This window comes from Mauremys mutica, chromosome 1 (genome assembly GCF_020497125.1).
Source record: "Mauremys mutica isolate MM-2020 ecotype Southern chromosome 1, ASM2049712v1, whole genome shotgun sequence".
Classification (NCBI taxonomy): Eukaryota; Metazoa; Chordata; order Testudines; family Geoemydidae; genus Mauremys; species Mauremys mutica.
Genome location: NC_059072.1, coordinates 189,779,521 through 189,799,029, shown reverse-complemented (window position 1 = coordinate 189,799,029; position 19,509 = coordinate 189,779,521). Strand labels below are relative to the sequence as shown.

Below are 19,509 nucleotides of genomic sequence, written 5' to 3'. Positions count from 1 at the left end.
AAATTTTCCACGGAGGTACTTGAAAGCTGCTTGTGTTTTGTCAATGGCCTTGACAAAGTTCTTCATCAGACCCAGCTTGATGTGTAAGGGTGGTAACAAAATCTTCCTTGATTCAACAAGTGGTGGATGCTGAACACTTTTCCTCCCAGGCTCCAATGACTGTCGGAGTGGCCAATCTTTCTTGATGCAGTGGGAAACTCTTGAACGACTATCCCATTCGCAGAGAAAACAGCAGTACTTTGTGTATCCAGTCTGCAGACCAAGCAAGAGAGCAACAACCTTCAAATCGCCACAAAGCTGCCACTGATGTTAGTCATAGTTTATGCACCTCAAAAGTTGTTTCATGTTGTCATAGGTTTCCTTCATATGGACTGCATGACCAACTGGAATTGATGGCAAAACATTGCCATTATGCAGTAAAACAGCTTTAAGACTCGTCTTCGATGAATCAATGAGCAGTCTCCACTCATCTGGATCTTGAACGATGTTGAGTGCTGCCATCACACCATCGATGTTGTTGCAGGCTACAAGATCACCGTCCATGAAGAAGAATGGGACAAGATCCTTTTGATGGTCATGGAACATGGAAACCCTAACATCACCTGCCAGGAGATTCCACTGCTGTAATCTGGAGTCCAACAGCTCTGCCTTACTCTTGGGTAGTTCCAAATCCCTGACAAGGTCATTCAGTTCACCTTGTGTTATGAGGTGTGGTTCAGAGGAGGAGGATGGGAGAAAATGTGGGTCCTGTGACATTGATGGTTCAGGACCAGAAGTTTCATCCTCTTCCACTTCCTCGTCTGACTCAAGTGAGAATGATTCTGGTGCATCAGGAATCGGCAGTCCTTCTCCGTGGGGTACTGGGCGTATAGCTGATGGAATGTTTGGATAATGCACAGTCCACTTTTTCTTCTTTGACACACCTTTCCCAACTGGAGGAACCATGCAGAAGTAACAATTGCTGGTATGATCTGTTGGCTCTCTCCAAATCATTGGCACTGCAAAAGGCATAGATTTCCTTTTCCTGTTCAACCACTGGCGAAGATTTGTTGCACAAGTGTTGCAGCATATGTGTGGGGCCCACCTCTTGTCCTGATCTCCAATTTTGCAGCCAAAATAAAGGTGATAGGCTTTCTTAACCATAGTGGTTATACTGCACTTTTGGGATGCAAAAGTCACTTCACCACAAACATAGCAGAAGTTATCTGCACTGTTCACACAAGTACGAGGCATCTCTGCTCGCTTTGACTAAACAGAAATGTGTCCCTTTGCAAAATCAAACACTGACAAATAAGAGAGCATGACACTGTATGATTTCTAGAGCTGATATAGGGCAATTTGTTCAGCAGAGTGATTTAAGCTTCATTATGATTGCATCATCCATGACTTCTAGGAATAACATGATGCAATTCATATCATGTATGATGCAATACCAGCTTCAGATTGCATCATTCATTGTTTTGCCTAAAAAGCAAGTACTGTCCAAACCCAGTCATAAATTTATTCATAGATCCAGTCAAAGATGTATTTTAGTCATTTCTGGTTTAAATTGAGATCCCTTCCCTTTATAACTCACTTATCCTCCGCTATTCCCAAGTCAAGGATCGTATATACTGACCCAATAGCATATTTTGAAAACTAGAGGCAATGAACAATTTTAAGCATCATTTTCGTTCTCAGTGACCCAGAATTAGTAAAGTTTGACAACATTTATTTCAGAAGCATTTTGGCTGTAGAGCAGTGTTTATCTTTTGTTTTAGCTTGTGAATTGTCCCTATGCTAAGAAGGAGGTTTATTCCCATTCTTCTGTAACTTTAAAGTTTTGCCTAGAGGGGAATCCTCTGTGTTTTGAATCTTATTACTCTGTAAAATTACTTTACATCCTGATTTTACAGAGGTGCTTCTTTTACTTTTTTCTTTATCATAACGTTCTGTTTTAATTTCTGTGCTCACCCTTGTTAACCTATTTGGTTGGTATATTATTATCAAGTCTCCCCAGGAAGGGGAGTGAAGGGGCTTGGGGGAATATTTTAGGAAACTTCAAGTGATCCTTTTCCTGAATCTTTATCTAATTCACTTGGTGGTGGCAGCAGTACCCATCCAAGGACAAGGAAGGATTTGTGCCTTGGGGAAGTTTTTAATCTAAGCTAGTAGAAATAAGCTTAGGGGATCTTTCATGTGGGTCCCCTCATCTGTACCCCAGAGTTCAGAGTGGGGAGGGAACCCTGACAGGAGGAAAAAATGAAATTTAAGCAAACAACTCCTGGTTCATGGCTGCAAACTGAATTGAAATCAAGAATGATTTCAAGTACTTTAACAGATCAAGACAATGAGATATAAGACCTGTGCTTCTAACCAGAATAACAGAATTAAATAATTCAGTAGCACTGAGCGCATTTAGCACAATTTCTTGATGTTTTCTTATTATTGTCATTGCAGAAGCTTCTAGATTATAGTATTCCTTAAAGCAATTATAGTCATAGTGCAATAGCTGAATGTCCAAATATTTAAATGTGAGAAATTATATAAAACTATCCACAAATAATAGCATTAAAGGAAAGTACTTCTACTACCACCAAAATTACATTGATAACATAGTTGTCAGGAATAAAATGGAAAAAAACAAAACTGGTAGCCATTTCAGGGAAATTGAAGGGTATTATGAGTAAATATATAGGTTAGTATTATAGAGGGAGCTGGTAGTGACCCCTGTATTTAAGTTGCCTAACATGTTGTATTATGAAGGATTCTTGAACCTTTTCTTTAAGAAACTCACAACTCCATAGTTTGCAACATGCATTTGATACTCAGCAAAAGGATAACTGACAGACTATGGAGGTCTCTATTTTTTGTCCCATGAAATTCTGTTCAGCTTGTCATGAGATATAAACTGTTTAAATGTTATCATTTCTCTTCTCCCAATTATATTCCTAAAGAAAATGTTGCCATCTGTCAAAATAACATGAATATTCTAAGGTCAGGCTGTTGTTGCCACCAAAGCAGCAGCAGTACTTGTTGCATTGGTATCATCTGCAGCAATTTTGTTTGGGATTGGAAAGGAGAAAATCACCCAAGCTGGTCTCCCTGGCCCACAGAAACCAGAACATGGCCCATGGCCCTCTCTCTAAGGGCACCATCTCGGGCAAGAGTTCCTACAACTCTCAGAGGAAAGAAAAGAAATAGCTAGGTCAAGCTGGGCCTCCAAATTCCAACCACCCTTCAAACCCAGGATGGCTAGGTCCAAGTACTTTCTCCCTCTTGGGCTATCAGTCTTTTCCTGCTGACAGGAAATGTGGTTGGTTAGTCCTGTAACTTAAGTGTTCGCAATCTGTGCAGCAGTGCTTGAAGGTTCAAGATTCAAAATCCTACTAATGAGGCTTGATGGGGATTTGTTATAATTGTACATACTTTTGTTTTTGCCTTTTTCCTTCAAAGAAGGCACCACCTAGATTTTAAAATTTAACTTCCTATGTAAAAAAAATGTTGTTTATGTTGCAAAGTCAAGCACTTGAAATATAAGAAATACTAGATTTACAAATGCTTGTAGAACCTTAATTTGGCCCTCTTATGCATGTGCATTCTGATGCAGACTTTAATTAGATGACCTCATAGTATTTTTTTTCTACAGGGTCTCTGCCTGATATATTTATTAACAGGAATATTTATTCACTGGTACATTTATAGTGAAACAAACCAACCAATCAAAAACCTACTACTAAACCAAGATACTCCACTGCATACCCTTCTCTCTTTGGGAGAGGATGAGAGAGCATACAACTCGTGTATTCAGTTGCTTAACACACTAGTGGAAGGGGCTGAAACACATCAGTGATGAGCATGGTATAAGAACCTATGAAGAATAAGATGAAAATATAAAAGGGCTGATTTATGGTTGCATGCATAATCATACATTTGGCATTTATTAACTTCCAAGTGCTTTCCTTTGCCACCTAAATAACATTCTTTCAAGGTTTTTAATAATGGAATATATTATATATATAGTGTGTGTTACTGACCTGCTGTGTGACCTAGTGTTTCATCTCTGTGCCTCGGTTTCCTCATATGTAAAATGGAGATAGTGGGTGACATCCTAACCCCCACTCCAGCCCCTTTATGCCAGGTAAAAGGCTGTAGTGGTGTAAAGATTCCCTCAGCACAGGAACTGCATAACTCAGTCATCAGGCTGCTTTCTGAGGACAAGCCATAGCATAGCTGTTGTAGGAGGGGCATCTCAGGGTGGGGCCACATCTCACAACACTGCAGAGATTTCAAGCAACACTATGGCCTATAGGGCAGCCTTAGCTTGTGGAGACTACTGTAACTTAGAGCCCTAAATTACACCAGGGTCCTCTCCAGCCCCCAGAGCAGTCCAGAATCAGGAAGTGCAAGGGTGATTTAAAGCCTGTCTCTTCTCCCTCCTGTTTTGTAAATTCAGTGTTTCTTTTCTTTCACCCAATGATACACTCCTTTTTAAAGCCCTAAGAATAAAAAGGGAACAATATAAGCTATTGTTGTTGTTTCCCTTCAATTTAACAGGTTAAAAAAATCCTGCACACACAAGAGAGTGGGAAAGAATTTATAGCCTAAGATTGGCACTGGCCTTCAAAGCAAGACAAAAGCAAAATTCCTACTCAGAAAATGAAGAAGTCCTTTCTTCCTGACATCTGAGTGCTGAGCTGACATCAGAACTAACAAGATTTCCAGAGTTTCTGCATAGTATTTGGAAAGAGAAGGAACTCAGCATCAAATGAACCAAGTTTTAAAATTAATATCCACATAGTTCCATTGAGGTCATTGTGAGTCATATATACATCACAAGGCAGAATTTGGCTTTCAGAATTGATGGCCTCTCTGAATCACTGAACAACAGATGAGAAAACTGCAGAATCTGTGATTAGATTTCCGCTGTGTTTCTTTGCTCGCTGTATGTATGCTCCAGTTCACTGGTGGGGTTTATCAAATAATAATAATCATACCCCTAAGGACTTGATTCATTGTTTCATTACTTTAACTATTTTTCCTCCTTTTTTTCTTTAGTTACTACAATAAAATACAGTTCTTTAAAGAAAGATTGATGGGCAGCAGCCTAGTGGAAGAACTTGTTTTGGAAGCAAAACAAAAACTTTTCACTTGCAGGCCTGGTGAGAGATGATCGTGGCAGACAGGTACATGTTTTGTTTGATTCTGTGTTCTATTGAGAAGCTGTTCTGCTCCTCTCATCTAGCTGTTGTGGTGCACAAAGGGGCCTTGATGGTCACTGTAAGTGTAAAAAAAAAAAGGGCACTGGGGAGTAATTATTTTGCTTGTGATTAGTCTGTATTTGCACAAATAGGAATGTCTGATATCAGACATTTTGCTCATGATTATCTTTACATAATAGTTGCAGCTTGTTAATGCAGTGCTCCTAAGTTTTCATTTTAAAAAGCCATCTCCTGATATTCTTGGATTTCTAGCAGATGATTAGATTATTGGTTTTTAAATTAGATACCACTGAACCCTGACCAGTGATATCTGATCCAAGTCCATTAATTTGTATTACATTTTCAAAGCAAGTCCTGTCATTAACCTTTCTATCCTCCATCCCTTTCTCTAAAACTATGCCCACATTCTTTCTCAAACATGAAATGTAATAGTGAGTGTAGTGATATGTAGCGTGGAGAGGAGATTTCTCTACAGTCTTAAAAGCAGGGGTGTTAGTGTCTGTCAACTTCTTACTTGATACTGACTGTATGTTCTTACAATGAATGTCAAGTGACTTGAAATTCTCTGTAAGATAAAATAGACAGATGTTTATACAGAAATCTTATAACAATAGATAATAGTTAACACTTCATAGTGTTGTTTTTTTCATTCATAGAAATGCAGGATTAGAAGGGACCTCAATAAGTCAGCTAGTCCAGTCTCTTGCACTGAGGCACGATTAAGTATTATCTACACCATCCCTGACAGGTGTTTGTCTAACCTATTCTTAAAAAGCTCCAGTGACAGAGATACCACAACCTCCCTAGGTAATTTGTTCCAGTGCTTAGCTACCCTTATGGTTATAAAGGTTGATTTTTTTTGTCTCCCCCCCTCCCCCCAATATCTAACCTAAATCTCCATACTGCAATTTAAGGCCATTACTTCTTGTCCTGTTCTCAGTGGTTAAGGAGAAGAATTTATCACCCTCCTCTTTATAACAACCTTTTACGTACTTGAAGACTGTTATGTCCCTCCTCGGTATTTTCTTCTCCAGATTAAACAAACCCAATTTTTTTAAATCTTTCCTCGTAGATTATGTTTTCTACATCTTTAATCATTGTTTTTGCTCTCCTCTGGACTTTCTCCAATTTGTCCACATCTCTCCCAAAGTCTAGTGCCCAGAACTGGACACAGTATTCCATCTGAGGCCTTATCAGTGCTGAGTAGAAGGAAGAATTAATTCTTCTGTCTTGCTTATAACACTCCTGCTAATACATCTCAGAATGTTTGCTTTTTTTGCAATGGTATTACATTTCTGAAGGAAAATATGGTGGGCTTACAACTTTGGCCAGGCTTTTAGGCCTAAATTTTGGATAAGCTTGTTTCTAGGCTGTGTTGAACTTTGGTTTAGCTTGTCTGTGTGTATAAGAGGCAGAGAGGAGGGGGACAGAGTGATGAAAGAGTGATGGAAAGTTGCTTCTGTGTGTCAAGGGTGAAAGGAGTCACAGTGGAAAATCTCCAAACAGAACTATTTGTAATTTTCCATGCTTATGAAATATATAACCGCAACAGTAGTGTTAGAAAGGTCGCTGACTGCAAAAGAACAGACAGTGAGTAACAGTAGGGACCTAGTGGGGAAGATGCTTGTTTTTGCTTTTGGCCTGTATTAATTTTGCAATGTATTCCAAATAAGGTAATTAATACGGAAGTATGTGTAATTTGTCTGTGGTTTTAACCTTTATAAGCTAGTTAAAGTTTAAAGAGGGCAGAGTAGCTTGCCACTTTGCATGGGGCTATGCTGACTCTCCTTATTGAGGTTAAAGAATACTTATTGAGTTTGCAGGAACAAACTATCCTGATGCGTAGAAAGAACAGTAAATATGGCAGGCGACCAGCTTGACTTAACAGTGAAATCCTTGCTGATCTTAAACACACAAAAAAAGAAGCTTACAAGAAGTGGAAGACTGGACAAATGACCAGAGAGAAGTATAAAAATATTGCTCAGGCATGCAGGAGTGAAATCAGGAAGGCCAAATCACACTTGGAGTTACAGCTAGCAAGAAATATTAAGAATAACAAGAAAGGTTTCTTCAGGTATGTTAGCAACAAGAAGAAGGTCAAGGAAAGTGTTGGCTCCTTACTGAATGAGGGAGGCAACCTAGTGACAGAGGATGTGGAAAAAGCTAATGTACTCAATGCTTTTTTTGCTTCCGTCTTCACGAACAAGGTCAGCTCCCACACTGCTGCACTGGGCAGCACTGCATGGGGAGGAGGTGACCAGCCCTCTGTGGAGAAAGAAGTGGTTCAGGACTATTTAGAAAAGCTGGACAAGCACAAGTCCATGGGGCCGGATGCTCAGCATCTGAGGGTACTAAAATAGTTGGTGGATGTGATTGCAGAGCCATTGGCCATTATCTTTGAAAACTCATGGCCATCGGGGGAGGTCTTGGATGACTAGAAAAAGGCTAATGTAGTGCCCATCTTTAAAAAAAAGAAAGAAGGAGGATCCAGGGAACTACAGGCCAGTCAGCCTCACCTCAGTCCCTGGAAAAATCATGGAGCAGGTCCTCAAGGAATTGATTCTGAAGCACTCAGAGGAGAGGAAAGTGATCTAGAACAGTCAGCATGGATTCACCAAGGGCAAGTCATGTCTGACTAACCTAATGTCCTTCTATGACAAGATAACTGGCTCTGTGGATGAGGGGAAAGCAGTGGACATGTTATTCCTTGACTTTAACAAAGCTTTTGATATGGTCTCCCATGGTATTCTTGCTGTCAAGTTAAAGAAGTATGGGCTGGATGAATGGACTATAAAGTGGATAGAAAGCTGGCTAGATTGTCAGGCTCAGCGGGTAGTGATCAATGGCTTTGGGCCAAAAGAAATCTGATGAGTTTCAACAAGAACAAGTGCAGAATCCTGCACTTAGGACCGAAGAATACCATGCACTGCTATAGATTAGGGACCGAATGGCTTGGCAGCAGTTCTGCAGAAAAGGACCTAGGGATTACAGTGGATGAGAAGCTGGATATGAGTCAACAGTGTGCCCTTGTTGCAAAGAAAGCTAACGGCATTTTGGGCTGTTTAAGTAGGGGCATTGCCAGCAGATCAAGGGACGTGATCATTCCCCTCTATTCAACATTGGTGAGGCCTCATTTGGAGTACTGTGTCCAATTTTGGGCCCCACACTACAAAAAGGATGTGGAAAATTGGAAAGAGTCCAGTGGAGGGCAACAAAAATGATTAGGAGGCTGGAGTATATGACTTATGAGGATAGGCTGAGGGAACTGGGATTGTTTAGTATGCAGAAGAAACGCCTGAGGGGGGATTTGATAGCTGCTTTCAACTACCTGAATGGGGGTTCCAAAGAGGATAAATCTAGACTGTTCTCAGTGGTAGCAGATGACAGAACAAGGAGCAATGGTCTCAAGTTGCAGTGGGGGAGATTTAGGTTGGATATTAAGAAAAACTTTTTCACTAGGAGGGTGGTGAAGCACTGGAATGGGTTACCCAGGGAGGTGGTGGAATCAGCTTCCTTAGATGTTTTTAAGGTCATGCTTGACAAAGCCCTGACTGGGATGATTTAGTTGGGGATTGGTCCTGCTTTGAGCAGGGGATTAGACTAGATGAGATCCTGAGGTCCCTTCCAACCCTGATATTCTATGATTCCTTGCATATATGCTCGCATAAAATAAAGGCACTTCAGGCTGATCTGATCCAAACTCAACATGTAGTTGATTTTCCACAACACATTGTTGACTCATATTTAGTTTGTGATTCACTATAACCCCTAGATCCTTTTCTGAAGTACTCCTTCTTCGGCAGTCATTTCCCAGGTTGTATGTGTGCAATTGATTATTCCTTACTAATCATAGTACTTTGCATTCATTCTTATTTATTTGAAACCATTTCACAAAGGTAGCATGAGAATTTTAGTTCCCAACATTAAAAAAAAACCTGAGGGTTGCTTCACTGCCTGCCTATAGCTGAGCACCACCAGTGACTCCTGGAGAATCATGAGCAGCCTGTTCTTACTGTGGCCCAGTGGTGTTGACGTGAGTAGACTTTATGTATTGATTCCCATTGCCTTTCCTTCTGGCTGCTCACAGTCTGTGTCAAAATGAGCAAACTATGCAGTAACCACATTCTGTGCAGACCAATCTGAATTTCACCACTAATGTGTTTCCCCTCAAATACAGAAAGTTAGGCTATAGGCACTTGATCAGTTTAGCATAGGCATTCTCTCAACCAAGATGCTAATAATGGGGGCTTTGGATGAGTACTGTTTTGATTACTTAGCTGAAGCTTCCTCCCACCACCTCCCCAGTGGAAGATCCATTCTTTTCTCATTACTATGGATTTCCCTGCCATCTGAGCCTCTCCTTGACACCAGGCAACCCTCTATTACCCTCTAGCCTGTTCACCATGGGCCCTTCTCCCATTGGTGTCACTCCAACCTTCCATTCTCTCCCAGCACCGGTTCACTACTTGCCCCTTTACAGAAGCAAAGGGACTGGGAATGGCAGACAACTGTAGGAGGAAAAGGGAATTGGAGTAGTCTTAGAGACACAGAAAGGGTAAAGAGAAGAATAGATATAAAGAAAAACCGAGCAAATGACCAAAAATTGAAGGAGATAATGGAAAAGGGGAGATAGAATCAATGAAAGTGTGAAATAAACAGGATAAAGTAATAAAAGAGAAGGAAAGTCACACCTTCCATGTTAGAAAAAAGTTGTTAACCACAAGTACACTGCATTTAATATTTTCGAAGCATTGTTTGCGTTCATACATTCTGAGGTTGACTCAAATCAATGTTACTCATTTTTATTTATTCCGTGAAATGTGGGCCATTATATGTATCATTTTAGTGCTTTGCTGCTATAAAAGATCAAACGTTCTCCCTGTGACCTTATCATTTATTGGTATGACCATCACAGCATTGATACACCATTTAGCTGTGACTGAAAATTTTATTCTATTCAGTTATCTGGGATTTGGCAGAATATGCTAAAATTAGACATTCAGTGCAACACTACTATGGGATTATCATTCACTAGTTACATTTAATTCAATATGTGCAAAGAGCTAGGGTCAAGATTTTTAAAGGTATTTAGGCATTCTTGTGCTCAGTGTGGCAATGCCTATCTGCTTTAGGTGCTTTAAATCTCATTGTCAAAAGAGATTTGGGTATTTCAGATGGCAATGGCAATGGGATTTTGGCTCCTAAGTGTCTCAATCACTTTTTAAATGAGCTTTAGGCTCCTAAATATGCGAGGCATTGCAATGCTGAGCTCAGCAAAGCCTCAAATACCTTTAAAAATCTGGACCTAGGTTTTCAGATGAACACATTGGCCATTGCTCTGACCTTATCTGAACACCCATAAGGGAAGCAGGGATGAAATTCTGTCCCCAGTGAAGTCAGTGAAGCTGGTATTTTACTCTGGGGATTGAACATGAATTGGATGTCAAGTCAGTTGTATGTGCCTATGCAGAGCTCATTGTAGGAATAGCACCCAGTTTTGGAATTTTGTCCCAAAATACATATTGTATCATATCTCAGATGTCCACACCACATATTTTCATTTTTGTAATATAACACTTAAATGAATAAATTATATTTATGTACATTCAAAGTAAGCTAAATTAACCTTTAACATTTGGATTTAATAGTCTGATACTCTGCCTCCCCAGGAAATTAAAAATTACTGCCACCTCTGAAAACTTGTCATTATCAGCAATATGCATCTACTGCAAAGAAGGAAGGCCCAATCCTGCAAACATTTATGCATGTGCTTAACATTCAGTACAAGTAGCCCTATGAAATCAGTTGTAGTAGCCACCTGCTTCAAGTTAAGCAAGTGCACCAGTGTTTGCAGGATCGAAGTGTATGGGGCCATATTTCCAGGTACCTATTTTCTAATAAAAAACATTAAGGAGATCATTGTCATATCTATCCTGTACTATATTCTTTGTCTTCTCAACTCAATTATTTAAAGCCTTATTCTTTAAACATCTTGATCATTACGAGTCTTAGTTGATTAATAGCACCAGGTTCTGCAACCTTCAGCCCAATGTTAAGCTTTTTACACTTCATATCATAGCTATAAACACTTCTTCCTTTTCCAAGTTCATCAATATCTGATTTATCACATAAAACAAAATGGTAAAGACTCCACTCCAACACACACTGCATACTTAAAAGGCATCTCAGGGTAGTAAATCAACTTCATTTTACATGTTTTTAAAGTTTCTTCATATTTTTATTTCTGTATTCTATTCTTGGAATAAATTGTCACCAATGTACCACACAGCTTCTTTTTGTGAGGATAACTAATTTGACAATAGATCGAGCCTGTGTATTTGTTTACTTTATGTGTTCAAAATAACCATAAGAGATACCATCACTGGGGGGACATCTTTCAGCTGATTACTGCATGACATGTTTTTATCCTTAGCATAGAAGATAAGTTACTGATTTCATTTTTTCTTGTACATAGTTGAAAATCTCTTTTGCAAATTAAGGCGGTACTGTGGATTGTCAACATTTTTTTAATATAAAAATCCTGGTACTTCATGTAGTTTCAGATATTGACCATTGAGGGGCCAGATCCACAAAGGGGCTTAGGCTCTTACACCCAAATTTAGGTGCATAAGCAGTGATGTAGTGGTAAGAAAAAGTGGGTAAACTTACCTTACTGATGTTCCAGGCCAGGCCATGGCATGGTAGGCACTCAGGGTGTGCAGTATCAGTAAAAGAGTGGTTAGTTTGTAAGTATAATAGTAGATGAAACAAGCAACACTGTGTATGGGAACTGCTCAGCTTCAGAAATCAAACTCAGATTTGTTGAGGAAACATTTTGTTTCTTCCCCGAAAATAAAAGAATGTTTGATTGCTGAAGCTTCATTTGCTACAAAATAAAAGTAAATTAGGTAAAGTTGTAATTAATTCCATATTCTTTTAAATGGTCCACACATATGGTCAGTCAATCCACATAGGCAGTAGCACCGGATGGCTCACTGTGGTTTTTACAGGCCACAATTTCCATGACTGATCTCTCTTGCTGAGCATAACCAGCTAGTAGATAATGTGCATATCAGTTGTGGTGGTCGTGCAGCCAGTTCTTGCTTACCACTGAAGAATAGGAGTTAGTAAAAGCTTTATTCCTTAAATGAGAAATGGGTAAACAATATATTCCCCAAATGAGAATTGGATTAACTTAATTTAGCCATATTTACCCTTGACTATCCTATTGTGCCTACATCCCAGTTCGCTGTGCCAGGCCAATGGGAGCCACGATCAGCCGAACCTGCTGATGCGGCAGATAAACAAACTGGCCCGGCCCGCCAGGGGGCTTACCCTGGCAAGCCACGTGCCAGAGGTTGCCAACCCCTGGCCTAAACTCATTTGGTGCCTAAGTGTCTGTCTCTGAACATGCACACTGCTGCCTCACTCTAAGCATCAGGATACCTATCTCACACTTAACCCCAGCATGATCCTCATTCTAGGAGAACATAGATTTTCCTCCCTCTATCTTCCCTACAGGGCCTGATCTGGTAGATGTGCTCAGAGCACGATCAACTCTACACAAATCATCCTCCAGTGCAGAAAGAGGCAGATAACTGCCTTATAACCTTTAATGCTGAGGTTAGGGTGCTCACATAGGATATCAGAGATCCTGGTTCAATTTCCCCTTCTGCCTGATCAGAAGGGATTTGAACAGGGATCTCCCACCTCTTAAGTGAGTCCACTAACCACTGGAGTAGGGGATATTCTGATGTGAGTCTTTCTCAGTCTCTTTTGTTGAAGTCATTCCACTATACTTAAATATTAATTGGGTCTGTGAGGCTTTTGTGGATCGCATTCTAGGCACCCATCTCTCTCTCCATTTCTTGTATAGGTGCCAAGGCTCCCTAACTAAGGCTTTGTGGATCCTAATGATTCTCAAGGGGCCTAAAATTGGACACTGCAGAGCCTAAATTCCTTAGTTGACCTGGGCCTGAGAACAGCGTCTTTAAAAAGTTTACATTATTAAAATCACTGTGAACTTTAGTGACCTTCTGATACATATTCATATTAATCTAAGGAAAATAAAATATTCAAATCAAGTTTTATCATCGACAATAGTTTTTTTATTGCAATCAGTCTCAGTAATGTTGTCTTTTTATTTTTTACTTTTGGTAGACTTTGTAGTTAAAAAAAAATTCCAAATGGTTCACTAGTAGATAACGAAATTACCTGCATTTTCTTTTATTTTGCTTTTTCTTCTAATGGAAAATACTACCACATGCATTTTCCCCACAAGTGCTAGCACACTAAGATATGCAAATGTATACCACTGCACATCTTTTTGATAAACAAAATAGTTTTCATCAGTGTATTGAGGTTATATTTGTATTTTAAAATGTTTTTCTTACCAAGATTAACGAAAATATTCATTTTAAAAATCTTAATATTAAATTCATAATATGGAGGCAAGCTGATCACTTACTTAATTTTATTTTAAGGATAATTTGATACAAGAGATATTTGTAAAACTGACCAAGTGGTATACAGGCAAATTCATAAATACCCTTTCAAATGTCAAAATGAGTTTGATTTTATTGGTTTTGTATCCTTTTTATTCCACCAATACATTTCCCAATAGATACTATTTATTAGACTATCTTTAAAACAGAAATTGTTAGTAATATTGTTGAAAAGTTAATTTCAGTTTCTTAATTCTGAGTATTCCTGCTGGGGAGCCTGAGTCTCTGGATTATACCCATACAGTCAGAGAACAAAACATTCCATGTTACCTGTGTTAACAGATGGATTTAGAATGTTGAGCATTCACAATAAATGGCTAATGAACAAGCTAAAAGCCAAGTGTTGTTTGAAACTGTTTGCTATTTCTACAAATAACAAATATTTTTAAACAATTACCATCTGTTAGGCAAGTCACACACAGAATATTAAATGAATTAAATATTCATCATGAATTCATCCATATGCACTCAAGTACTTAACCCTTCTCTCTGTGACTTGACATATACAGAACTTTATTTATATGGCAATCGTTACTATACATCTCATTGGCATCTTGTTTTCAATTGTTTGTTCAAGAATAAAACACTTAAAATAGATTGTATTTCTTCTTATTAATGCTGCTTGTAATCGAAATTATTGCTTTATTATAGAGATGGGCCTGAGGCACAAAGTTGAGATCTGGATCTGAAGTAACCTCAAATTGTAGGGTTTAGGGGTTTAGCCTTCTCAATTAATGACATTAGATATTTATCAAACATGTTATGGATATTTATTTTGGAATACTCAAAGTATTCACATTTTACTTTTAATTCAGTTTTATATAAAATGATTAGGGCAAAATCCTCCTCTTACTGACTGGAGCGGCCATAGTGATATGGAAGAATTGAAATTATGGTTCAGGAGCCATCCTGCTGTACAGGGCAACATTATAAAGGGGAGTCTGGATACACAGTGTTGCTATGAAAAAAGCAACGTGAACCCCTGTTTACAGTGTGCCTGACCACACTTCAAGTATACAGATCACATCTCCTTGGGGTTATGGTGTGTCTGTAGGCATGGGCGGTAGGTATAGGAGGCCAGGGCAGGCTAAGCCTCCCCAAACAGAAAGTGTGCTGACCCATGGCCTTTGGAGCAGCGCTGCCGAAATGGCACCCACCCGTGCTCCATTCTGAGGCCCCGCTCCTGCTTGTCCTCTTCCCCACATGGCCTGCCTGCGCTGTTCCTCTTCCCACTCCTGCTCCCCCTGTTCCCGGGGGGGCTGGGAGAGGGGGCGGAGAGGCACAAGTAGTAGGTGGGGGGGGCCATGTGTGAAGGGGCAGAGCAGGAATGGGGCTTCGGGTGTAGTGGCAGTGTAGTGTGGGTGGGGCCTTGGGGGCAGGGTCGGCTCCAGGCCCCAGCACGCCAAGCGCGTGCTTGGGGCGGCATGCCACGGGGGGCGCTCTGCCAGTCGCCGGGAGGGTGGCAGGTGGCTCCGGTGGACCTCCCGCAGATGTGCCTGCGGCTGCCCCACCGGAGCCGCGGGACCAGCGGACTCTCTGCAGGCACGTCTGCAGGAGGTCCACCGGAGCCGCGGGACTGGTGACCGCCAGAGCGCCCCCCGCGGCGTGCCGCCGTGCTTGGGGCGGCGAAATTGCTAGAGCCACCCCTGCTTGGGGGGAAGATGCTGAGGAGGGGTGGGCCTCATGGCGGAGCAGGGGGGTGGAGCCATGGTCCAAGCACCAGTACCCCCCCACCGTGTATGTAGGTGCATGTAACCATGTCCTATGCTGCTGGTACATCTATGAACTTGGGCAAGGAGAGTCATAGGCATTCCTGGTCCTTCTTTCTTTCCCTGGTACACCCATACAACATACATTGGGATTTGGTCCAAAACTCATACTGTGCTGGGACACTAATATCTATCAATTGGTCATAGAGGGATTTGTACCAATTTCAATAAGTTAGTTGGGAAAAGAATGTTTTTGCCTCTATGAATTTTTTTCCCTTTACTTCAAAATATAAAAAAACTCAAAACCATTTTGTTTTTTTTTAGTTTTTAGCAGTCAACAAATGAAATAATTGCCCTCAAAATGATAAAAATCAAAAAGTTTTCAGCCTGAAATTGCCAAATACTGCACAATTTTCAGTTCTCTGACAAAAATTAAAAATAGTTTAGTCAAAAACCCAATTTTCCTCAGAAAACTGTCAAAACTTTTTTTCAACCAGCACTATAAATCAATTTGAAAACATGCTTTTAGTTTAACTAGTGAAGCTTTCTGTGTGGACCACTGCTATCAGAGATGTGACTGTGGCACAGGTAGGCATACCTGACCTATCTTTTGTCTGTTACAGCTCCATTTTGTTCTTACAGCTGTCCCCTTACTCCATTTTGTTCTTGTTTTCCTCCTGTGGCCGCCCCTCCCTGGCTGTTAAGTTGTTTACCAGGACCTCTGCCCTTCTCAAAGGGAGGGCCCCTTAAGTTGTTTAACAAAAGCCATTGCCCTTCTCAAAGGGATGGCCACTTGTGCTAAGTGGGACCACTGCCCTGTTCAAAGGGTTAGTCCTGTTATCACCTTGTTAAAACCTGGGCTTGGTGTAGGGTAGGCTCTGTCCAGAGCTGCAAGACCTCTTGTGTTTTTAAGATCCTGGGCATGAGTCATACCTCTGGGCTCAGGACTAGTCCAAACATGTTGTCATGGTCTACACCCTCACTTGAAACTGGGGGGTTTCAAAGTGAGGACCAGCATGTATTCCCCCACCCTAAAATCCTAGGGTAGGTCTCCTTCGCTGCCACCAGTCAGGTTAAAGTGTCTGACACACTGCCTGTCCCCCAAGCTTCCCCTGGGGAACCCAGATTCAAACCCCTTGAATCTGTACACACAGGGAAGCAGCCCACTCCCCCCCTCTCTCTCTCCTAGCCACTTTGGAGAGATATACACCGAGTCAAATCCTTGACTCAACACAAAGAGGGACTCACTTCCCCCCTCCCCTTCCCTAGTCCTGGAAAGAGATACCTGATTCAAACTGCTTGAATCAAACCCAGGAGGAACTGTCTCTTCCCCCCTCCCCTTCCCCTGAATTTCCACAAGAGAAGGAATTAACCAAGTCCAAAGAAAAGAAAAGAATTTATTAAGAGAACAAAAAGAAAATACAGAATCTCTATGAGCCCAAGCTGGACACTCATAGGGTATAACCTTATCAATCTCTGGAGAGAATTCCCCCTCCCCCTTTCTCAGTAAACGCAATATCAGCAAACAGGAATAAAGCATTTCCTTTAGCAAACACACAATTGCAAATATAGAAATCAAATCATAAGACTAATTCACCTTTCTAATTAATACTCACTATTAATTAGTAGAAACTACTCCAGGAGAACTTGGAGACATGACTGTCCTCTCTTAGATCTAAAAAGAGCTCTCACAAAGAACACAGACAAAGGCTTCCCTCCACAGAGATTTGAAATTATTTCGTCTCTGATTGGTCCTTTGGTCAGGTGGTCACCAGGTACTACATGTTAACCCTTTCCAGGGAAAAGAGACCTTAACCCTGATCTGTTTACTTATGACACATGTCTTGGTGGCTGCCTGCAGTTTTTTTTTTCTCTGCTTTCTCTCCTACCTGTAAGAGGGGGAGCCAATCAGAGTTACTGGCGGGAAGCTGCCAGGATTTGCCTTTATAAACAGACATTTTTTGAACAGACTTCAGAAAGGTTCTTGCATTGCTGCCTGGTCTGATCAGCCAGGGGGTTCTGGGGGTCCTTTCTCCGCTCTCGTTTTATTTTTGAGCATACCCCCGTTTTTGAAAAACCCCCCACGAACAACGAATTTTGCCTGGAGATCTCCTGATTATTGTGAACGAATTGAGCCCTCTCTGCATCCTCTGATGCTGCTGCTGCTGCTGCTGTGCCTGCTTCTGCCTCTGCTGCTGCTGCCTTGTGGGATGGTAAGAATCCCTCTGTGAAACTTTCTATACTTTTATTTTATCATTTTAGCTGCTGGCTCTGTCTCCCCAGCACACAGACTCAAGCTAAACCTTGGTCTGTGTCTTAAAACCTCTCTTACACACCCCCCCCATCCTGGCTGCTGGCTCTGTCTCCCCAGCATACAGACTCAAGCTAAACCTTGGTCTGTGTTTTAAAACCTCTCTCTTAAACCCCATGGCAGTCTGCCACTGAAAATAAGTTTGTGCTGCTGCTAAGTTCTGCTCCTGTGGGCTTTGCCTTGGACTCTTTTCTGCTGTATCCACTGCTGCAGTCACCCCTCCCTCTTTGGAGCTGTGTCCTGGACACACACCACTCAGCCCTCTAGAACTATCCTTAGCATAAGGTGCACCCATTAAGTTAAGTTTAGCATTATACTTTGTAAGTTAGGCTTAGGGAATTGTTGCATTGTGTTTTAATTTGTGTAGTCTTGGTTAAGTTAGCTCATAGATAAGATTTTGCTGTGTTCTGTATAATTGTAATTGTCTGTCTTCCCACTGCAAACACGCCCCCCCCCAGCTTCTCTGTGTCTTTCTACCTAATTACACTCTCTCTGCTGCTTAAGCTTGCAGCCTGTTTGCTCTGTCTCACTAAGTTTAAATCTCTAGCATAAAACCCCATTGGTTACTTTCTTCCTTTCTGATACCCCTCACATTCTACATTTACACAACTGTGGCACATTTTTACCTGAAATTGTTTGTTATTTAACACATTTTATACATAACTGTTAGTTGGTTATATGCTGCTGTGACACACCTTTTTACATAGAAATCGCTAGCTACCTGTTACATTTATACCTCAGTGTTAACTGATTACCCACTGTATTGTATCCTACTGTGTTGTACCCCACTATTGAAACCCCCTTACTGTTTACCAAAAAGAAACCCCTCCCCAATTGTCTACCTTAACAACCCCATACCCCTCACTATTGAATTTTCCCTGTTTTTGTATTTTCTTAATAAAGTTTATTTTGCAACCCACCCATGTGGTAATTGCTCCCCAAGATCCCATATACCTGCTGGCAGGGACATCTTTCATCTAGCTAACGTGAAAAACAATAGTAGTGAAGCTGTGGCTGCCTGGGTCATACAAGTCCACTTGGGACCCTGGGTTTGTACTCAAGTGGCTAGCCCATGCTACCACTTATGCTTCACTGCTATTGTTATTAGAGCTAGGTAGATAAAAGCTAGGTCTGGATGTTTACATGTGCTGCAGTCAACTTTAGATTGCAGTGTAGACATAAGCTGAAACTCAAAAAACATCCTCACAATAATTTGCTTAAATAGTTGTAGTATTTACAACATAAAGTTTGCAAATCAGCAAACATAATTATCTTGAAGAAAAGCATTAGTGACCTCCCGGAAAGGCAGACCTTATACTAGAGGAATTGCACTCCACCATATGGTCTAACAGATAAGAGATCTTAGTACAGATAATTCCACCTGATTAAAAACATCCCAAAGAAATCAGAGGGCATCAAGCACTCCTGCTGCTACAGACTGTAAACCTGATATCTTTGTGTTTTAAATAAAGTACAAGTTAAAATAAAAAGGCTTAATGCTAACATACAAGTCTTTGAGCAGTAGGAAATTAACAGATGAGGAACAAAAAGCAAAGTACATGTTGACCTGGGATAAAGAGATAGCTGCACTGTTAACAGAGGTAGTCAATTTGGCAGATGGTGGAATCATCTTAGATAAGTACAAGAGAATCATTTCAAAATTCTCTGGCAGTGGTATCTGATCTCTTCCTAACTTCTGAAGATTTATGGGACTGTCGCCAATGGATGTTCACAAGACTGTGACACAAACATGTTAATTCCTTGATTTTACTGCTCCAATTCTG

The 19,509-nt window shown here is 40.8% G+C and overlaps 2 long non-coding RNA genes across 2 annotated transcripts in view; one reads left to right on the top strand and one right to left on the bottom strand.

Moving 5' to 3' along the window:
- Positions 1 to 4,737, bottom strand: part of LOC123371894 — a 36,520-nt gene extending 31,783 nt beyond the window's left edge. The window contains exon 1 of the long non-coding RNA XR_006580000.1: positions 4,632 to 4,737. This is a non-coding gene — a long non-coding RNA (uncharacterized LOC123371894). The remainder of the gene's footprint in view (positions 1 to 4,631) is intronic.
- Positions 4,738 to 4,847: 110 nt separating this feature from the next.
- On the top strand, positions 4,848 to 9,231 carry LOC123371888. Its single transcript, XR_006579995.1, has 3 exons — positions 4,848 to 4,924; positions 5,038 to 5,165; positions 9,098 to 9,231. It is a non-coding gene; the product is annotated as an uncharacterized LOC123371888 (long non-coding RNA).
- The last annotated feature ends 10,278 nt before the right edge of the window (positions 9,232 to 19,509 follow it).